Here is an 8,597-nt window from a genome sequence, read left to right as displayed (position 1 = left end):
ACAATTACCGGGTAATATCAATTCAAGGATGACTATTCAACAGGTTTTAACTAAGCAGCGGAAATACTTCGTACATATATCATACATGCAATATTTAAAACGACTTCTACGGGTTGTGTTTAAAAATAGGATCAATATGCATCAAAGGGGATCGGTTGGACTTGCCTCCGTCGGCGTCCTCGACAAACTCTTGCTGACAGTCCGTGTCCTCGGCGTCAAACTCGCGGCACTCGTCTCCAACGTTCTCGTTTTCCGTCTCGTTCACTCCGTCAACTAACATACGCGACGAACGACACAGACAACAGGCACAGATAAATAATCATATAAATTCAAATGAGCTCTGAAAATCATGAAATTAATATGGGAGGTAGATCATGATTTTAGATGAATTTAGGAAAAGGAATTATTGAAATCAGAGTTAGCATGTGGTATTTGTGAAATGGCCGGAATTTAATCATGTGAAAAAGGCTAACGGTGATTAAGAAATGGATGCTTCACGTGGGCATTTGCTTGGCTGGTAGTGCATGCATGCATGTACTATTTGGTGGAGTTAATGCTTATGGCCCACGCATGCATGGTTAGAGAGAAATTAGCAGGGGTCATTAGAGCTCTTCTGTATGTCATGGTTCTATTCGTGGAGTTCTTGGCAGTGATTCGGTACAGACAAATACAAGGAAAAATATAAGAAAATACTACAGAAAGACAGAGAAGAGCAAGGAGATGCTCATGAGCTGCTCACCTCGTCTTGCGACGACAGTCGAGCTCGGCTTGTGCGTATGGCCGTATACGGTATACGCGAAGTGAGAGTGAGTGAGCGAGTGAGTGAACGTGTTTCTCGGGTGGTGAGAGTGAGCATCCGAGGCTGGCTTTTTATAGGCCAAAGCGCTCAGCTGCGTGCCATTAAAAATGCTACTGTAGCGCATGGTCAGTGCCTAATTTGCATGCACGATGCATGCAAATGGACGGTGCCTAATCACCGTGTCCTTGCATGCAGGTGCATGCAAATGGACGATGCATGCTCGTCCTGCATGCATGCATGCATGAGATATATATATTCGTGTAGATGCACTGCTATGTTTTCTTGCATGTAAGCTTGCTGGTACTTGCTGTTATTTGTGCGCAAAAAAAATATGGATGGATTAGATGGAGATACTATAGAGCTCAAATTACTTTATAGTTTTTGAAATATGTTTTGAAAATAATTTTTAATGCGAGTGATTTTTGAATGTGAATTTTTGGGATGTTACAGAGTGTAAGGAAGGAGAGATTGATATGTGGATTGAAAGGGGTAAAGGAGAGGCATATAAGATTTTTCAAAATTTTGTGTGGTGTGTGCAAGGATAGTTGATGATCTTGATAAGGACCACTTATGCTAGTGTGTGATGTTCTTGACTTGAGTGGTGGTTGCCTTTATTTCTGTGCTACTCTGGCAAGTGCGGCAGTGCCTCCCTCTGCTGGCCAGCAAACTTTGAGTGCATGACCTGCCATGAACATCACGTTTATCATGTTGACACCTTGCACCCTACGGATACTAAGATAGATTTCCCACACTTCATCTTGAATATGTGCATTTGGCATTTGAGGCCAAAATTTGAAATTCTATTCTATGCACATATTTAAGGGGAGCTCACTATATTATAGGATTCAAAATCTTAATGTTTGTCAATCTCTTGTAAGCTTTAATTGTGTTGTCATCAATCACCAAAAACGGGGAGATTGAAAGTGCATCTAGCTCTTTGTGGGTTTTGGTGAATTCAATGACAACATGATTAAAGGACTAATAAGTTTCCTAAGTGTTGAACAGGATATTGAGTCTATTGCACATACTTGTGGATTGTGTATTAACAAGTATGTTCAAGGCTCAACAAGTAGGCAAACTTGATGATATGCCACATAGTGTTGAAATGAAGGCCAAATTGTGTATTGTTGTATTAGAGGATTATGGAAACAATCTAGCTCAAGCAAAAGACAACAATACAAATGAAATCTATGGAATGGCTTCTATGTTGTGGGATATTATAGCATTATGAGAAAGCAAGCATATTTGGCAAATGGCAAAAGAGACATGAGTTGATGTTCTTGGATTGGTCTCTACAATGGCTTGCTTTTCATGAACAAGAAGAGTTTGATAGTGAACTAAGTTTGATCAAGCTAGAAGTATGAAGATAAAGATTGAAGTGAGTATTGAGTGTCAAGCCAAAATAGAGAGGATATAAGGAACCGTAAATTGGCTTGACCATATTAATGCTGATCCATATATGTCTCTATGTGAGTCAAACTGAAGCTTGATTGATCTCAATATTTATATCTAGAAGATATTCAAGCAAGGATCACGATATTGAAGAAATGGTTATTCAATGGATGCTTAATGTGATATGACTTGAGTATGGCTTGATAAGGTGAAGATAGCAAAGAAAGGGCTTCGAGGGACTAAGCGGAGGTGAAGGGACAAGCGACGACTTAAAGACTGAGGTACCATAGCTAAGGTGAAGAAGAGAGTACTTGCATTGAGTCGAGGAACTAATCAAGCTATAAGAAGTCATATTGTGTTGAGAGTAAAAATATTAGTAGAAGTGACTTGAAGCCATAGAGGTGAACTCATATGTGTTGAAATGGTTCAAGTCACATGCTCAAGGTGTGTTTGCTCAAAGAAAGGAGACAAAGTTGATTGCAACCCTTCATGGAGTAATATTGAGATGAAATGGCATATGAAGACATTAAAGACTCAAGTGGTTAAATTAGTTATATTCTCTTGTTCTTGAGTATAGGTATGTCGTACTATCAAGTGGGATGCAATACGAATGATAGACAAGTCTCAAGTGCTCAAACTAACCGAACCCAAGTGCTAACATGAGAGAAAGACTCAGCACTGCACCTGCACTAGTTGATCTTTGAGCTTGTTCTCTGCAGGGTTAGATAGCCCTCGAAACAAGCTTTCTGAAAAGTCCAAAATCACTGCAAACGGAGTTCGGAGTAAAAAGTTATGGCTTTTTCCGTAAGGTGACCTGTGCTATTTTTGAAGGGCGGCAGTGCTGCCCCTGTACAGTCACAACGGCTAGTTTTTGAATCCTAACGGCTAGTTTGAGTGGGAAGAGTATATATACCCATCCCACTGCTTCTGGTCGTGTGGCTGATGCTCCAGATATTCCAAACCCATTCCAAAGCCTTTCCCCAACCCTCTCTTTGTGAGAGTGAAGTGCTTAGTGCACAATTAAGTGTTGGGGCTATGTGATTAAGTGTTAGAGAGCAGATTAGAGCAATCCTAACCTTGAGCACTTGGTGGGCTTTGTCAATCTTCATTGTGCATTTGTTACTCTTGGAGGTGAAACCTCCTAGACGGCTAGACGTCACCTGGTGAGCTCCCGTGCTTGTGATGAGCAACGGGACAGTTTGTATTCATCTCATGCAGCTAGTGAAATCACCCCTCCTTCAAGAGGTAACACTCTTGTTTGGAGAACGAGGGAAGGGCAAGCCTTGGTGGCAAGTCAGTCCTTGTGTGGGCACCTCAACAACGTGGACTTAGGCCAGCCTTAGTGGCGACGCCGAACCACAGGATAAATATTGTGTGATGATTTATATTCTTGCAATATTGTTGTTGAGGTATTTGTAGGGTTTGTGGCTGATCTACTTGGTGGTACTTGTTCCGCTACGTATAACTATTATTCAGTGACTAACATACTTGCAGGAAGCTAGAAAATTTATTTGATCTAAATTTCCTTGGTTGAATTTTAGATTGTACTAAGTTCCTCCTGCATAGGGCATCAGTGCTGCCCTCCAAGGTCGGCAGTGCCGCCCTCTAATCTGATAGAGTTTTGAGTTGAAACTTTGCAAATTTGTCACTGGATATCTCTAGTACATCTTCACCAAGTTTGGGCTGTGTTAGACTCACGGTTGCAGGAAGGCAGTGTCGCTCTGAGTTTTAATTTCTGTTTGAGCAGAATTTTTGCAGGCCTATTCACCCCCCTCTAGGCCTCCTAGGCGACATCAAGGTCCTTTCAGAAGGCAAAAATAAAGAAGGAATTCATTTCAATCTTTGACAAATTTAAAGGGCATGCAGAAAAGATGTGGTCACATCTACTTATCTAAATGGATGCAAAGGGATACTAAAATAAGAGTATTCTGAGGTCATGACTTGCTTTCGTTAATCATGTAAAGCAAAGCATACAATGTTGAGTGTGCAGTCCTTAAATCATTTTGCTCATCATATTACTTTTTTATTGATTATATGAACCAAAATGTGTGAACAAATATAAAGCGATATAGGTGATCACAATAAATTTAGAAAAAAAAGACATCATGTCATAACTAGAGATCCTAAAAAAATGATCTTCAGGTAACATAGGTGATGAAAGTACATGTATTGTCTGGTCAGAACTCAGAAGCACTCTGAACCAAAAATCATCAAATTAGATCAATTAATTGTAAAGTCTTACCATTTGGCTGTCCAATACTCATAGTGATCTTGTTCTCTCAACCATGCGACAACCTATCAATCATCAGTGAGGAATGTAAATATGTAACTTTTTATCCATAATGGTAGAGTAAACTATAGTTATATTTCACGGAATAAAAGGTGGCACTATGAAAGGAAAAATAGGTAGCATACATATATCATTAGTAACTACACACAGTAGCTTCTCATGAAGCAAACTGCAGACCCATTTCTTAGTAATGACTTAGATGGACATGTTCTACAATAATCCAGAGGGTATGGCCTCACCCCGTAAATAGCACAAAGTGCAAAAACATCTCGAACCATTACTGTCAATAAATAATGCTAATGCTCCTAGAAGAATGCAATGCACATAGAAATCTACAGGGCTCTACGATGGAACTGAATTGTTCTGTGTGGCTCTTGGACAGAAAAGGTGGAATAGGCATAAACAAGCCTCAATACTGATAGCAGAGCCAAAGCATGGGGGAGGAGATGCAAGGAGCACCAACATCACAGGAGAGCAGGAAGACAAAGGATGCCTTCAACTCAAAGCGGACACCCAGCCCGTCACCGAACTAAACCCATATGCTGATGTGGGGATCCACACAGATAAGGCATCCTTGCTACAAGCGACCATGGATCTGGCCAACCACTCCAATTCATCCACAAGAAATATGAGGAGGAAAGCTTACATCGAATCATAGAAGGCCTCCTAGAACTTGCCAATCGATTTCGCCAGATCTACACGCTGTCGGATCTCGTGCGGCTCCATATGCTCCCCCATGCTACCGAGGCCACACTGCTTTTCTTGCTCGAGCGACAATGATGCTCTTGCCAGCATGGGAAAGGGCTAGCACCCCCTCTTTCATCGACCATGCCATTCATGGGAGTAGGTGTGGTCAGTCCGATCTACACCACGGATCTCGCATTGCTTAACACGCTCCCCCATGACATAGAGGGACATGCAACTTCCATGCTTAAGCAATGTATTACGGAGGCTACGGGAAAGGAGAGGGCAAAGAGGGGTGGAGGTGCGTTGGTGGTGGTGGCGGCGGCGGCTGGGGATGAGATAAAGGAGGAGAGAGAGAGAGAGAGAGAGAGAGAGAGAGAGAGAGAGAGAGAGGATGAAGCGAACCGAGCTAGGGTTGTGGGACGGAGCATGTGTTTTATGAATTGGACCGTGGGTTGATTCTGAGAAATGAGAGTCTTTTTGCAAACCAGGTCATGACATATCTATTCTCTGGTGGAGGAGTGTAGAGTGAGTTTTGATAAACCCTGATGACACTGGCTGAAAGGTCATGGAACTTCATCTAATTTAATTTAGGAGTATCTCTATATAGTTCACACCCACTAGCAATTAATTCTCTAAAACTCAATTCTGGTGCCACCACGTTACCTCTATTCGTCAACTGCTTCATCTACTTCCTGGCTGTCATCTCTGTGTGTTAGATTGTAAGTCGGTGCTTTCTTCTGTAGGTCGGATCCTTGTTCACAAGCGGAAAGCACAACAGGCAAACTGTGACCATCGCAAAATGGAGCCTAACAGTCTGCAATACTTTGGCTTATCAGCCTTCCACCATCTCCCACTCACCCATCATCCACATCCCTCTAACGCAATAGCTAGCAGGAGACCAATAGGCAACAACCATCAGCTGCATTTGTTCCTCTCTCTAAGATGCCTGTAGGTCAAGGCAATGTCAATGAAGATTTGTTCATACCCACTAGGCCGGTCTTAATAGAGATTTTAACAGAGTTTCATTTCCATTTAATACGATGACACATCATCAGATGAATTGAGTTGGCAATATATTGATGAGGAGAAAGGAGGTGAGTTCCATCCATATCAAACCCGAGCCACACCGGTACAAACACTGATGAAATCCCATTGAGAGCGTGGAGTTTCATTTCATTCAGGCCTTGTTTAGTTCCACCCAAAAACCAAAAACTTTTTCAGATTCTCAGTCACATCGAATTTTGCGGCATATGTATGAAACAATAAATATAGACAAAAATAAAAACTAATTGCATAATTTTGCTGTAATTTGCGAGACGAATCTTTTGAGCCTAGTTAGTTTATAATTAGACAATATTTGTCAAATACAAACGAAAGTACTACAATAGCCAAAACCAAAATTTTGCATGAACTGAAGAAGGCCTCACCTTCATCGGATCTCCTGCTCTCGTACGCATGCAAATTTGTCCTCCCCGCATCGTCGCCTCCGGCACCCCCCTTGCTTTTCTCGCGCCAAATCCGATCACCATCTCTGATTTTATCCCGGGCCATCTCCTTCCCTGCCCTCCAATGTGTGGACCTTCGGCAGCATCCGCAAGCGAGTGGCGGTGGTGGCTTCGGCAAGCGAGCGGCGCACGGCGTCGGCAAGTGGCGGGCCGTCACCACGGTCGATGCCGCGATGGAGCGGTGCCTCCGACATCACGCCACGTCAAGAAGGCCGCCGACAAATCCACTTTGTCCCCCTGTTCTGCGTGATCACCTCGGATGGAGGGGTGGTTTTTTTAATAAAGCCTTGTTTGGATGTAGTCGGATTCGCATCAATCCACATGTGTTGGGGTGGATTGGACTGGAACTTGAACTAAATTTCACCACAATCCACTACAACACATGTGGATTGAGGTGAATCCGACAACATCCAAACAAGGCCTAAAGAATATATTATCCGACTTCATCTATCCAAATATAGATTTAGATTAATTATTACAGAGTTCAAAACGGGCATAAAGATTGGTTGTAGCAAATTACAATCGTGTACATAGAAACCGGAACAAAAGAAAGTCTTTGACTAAACATGGCCAACATGCCTTTGAGAAAACCATCCAATGGAACTGAAAAAGTCTAGGACGCACGTCTCCAGATGCTGAGACCCCGAGATGAGCTGATCTTTAATATCATCATGCCGTTGCAAGCTTGCCCACTGACGTATCCAATGCGTTCCTCAAAATAGTACCTGCAAAAGAAATTTTGGTCTACATCTGTCAAATACCACCTCATTCCTTGTTAACCAAATAGCCCAGAGCAGTGCAGCAGCCACGGTTAATAACAATGAATTATACTTTTTGGTTCCCAATTTAGACCAACTATTAAACAAATCAGACATACAAATAGGTTGAATAATCCCAAAAAGCAAATGTATAGAACGCCACAAAAATTTGGTATAAAAGCAGTCGAAAAATAGATGTTGAATGGACTCAGGCAATTGACAGAAGCAACAACATTTGTCCCCATACTAATTACGCCGTGCCAAATTATCTTTGGTTAGAATCATATCTCTTTCTAAATACCACATGAGAATTTTAATTTTCATAGGAAGCTTTGTTTGCCAAACATCTAGTGACACTCTCACCCCATCGTTAATTAAAGCAGCATACATCGACTTGACTGAAAAAACCCCTGAGGCCATCAAACCCCATATAAAGACATCTCTTTCCTCGGACAGGTTAACCTGCTGTACAGAAGCAACAATTCGGTTCCAATTTATTAAGTTTTGTCCCACTAAATTTATTCTAAAATAAATATTTAGTACGGGAGACTTTAGCAACCGTGTCTTGTTTCCTTCTAACAATATTAAATAGACCTGGGAATCTAAATTTGAGAGGTTTGTCTCCCAGCCAAGTATCTTCCCAAAATCGAGTTTGCTTTCTATTATTAATTTTGAAATGACCCAATTCCAAGAAGGAATATCTGATATTCAAAAGACTTTTCCAAAATCGAGTTTGCTTTCCATTATTAATTTTGAAATGACCCAATTACAAGAAGGAATATCTGATATTCAAAAGACTTTTCCAAAAGTGCGAATCAGTCAGGCTTGAAAATTAGTGTTCAAAACAAAAGACTTCATTTTTGTTTGGAAGTACTCAGCAGTAATTTTATATTTACTGCCTTCTCGAAATCATGGCTCATAAAGATCACCGTGTCATCCGCATACTGAAAGATTGATAAACCATCTTCTAACAGGTGGGGGATTACCCCTTCAACCTGCCCCGCTTCCTTAGCGCGAGCAATTAGTATAGCCAACATGTCAATCACTATATTAAATAGTATGGAAGACATGGGTCACCTTGCCTTAAACCTTTCTTTGTTTGAAAAAAGGGACCTAATTGATCATTGACTTTAATATTAACATTACCACCTTGTGTAAAAAGTTGT

General features: G+C 41.4%; 1 long non-coding RNA gene across 1 annotated transcript; it reads right to left on the bottom strand.

Annotated features, from left to right (window-relative positions):
• LOC110433414 lies at positions 241-6,882 on the bottom strand. Its single transcript, XR_002450835.1, has 3 exons — positions 6,596-6,882; positions 4,434-4,486; positions 241-273 (listed from the first exon to the last, which is right to left on the bottom strand). It is a non-coding gene; the product is annotated as an uncharacterized LOC110433414 (long non-coding RNA).

Source organism: Sorghum bicolor, chromosome 1 (genome assembly GCF_000003195.3).
Source record: "Sorghum bicolor cultivar BTx623 chromosome 1, Sorghum_bicolor_NCBIv3, whole genome shotgun sequence".
Lineage (NCBI taxonomy): Eukaryota > Viridiplantae > Streptophyta > Magnoliopsida > Poales > Poaceae > Sorghum > Sorghum bicolor.
The sequence above is the reverse complement of the archived record's forward strand: the minus strand, read 5'-3'. Positions and strand labels throughout refer to the sequence as shown.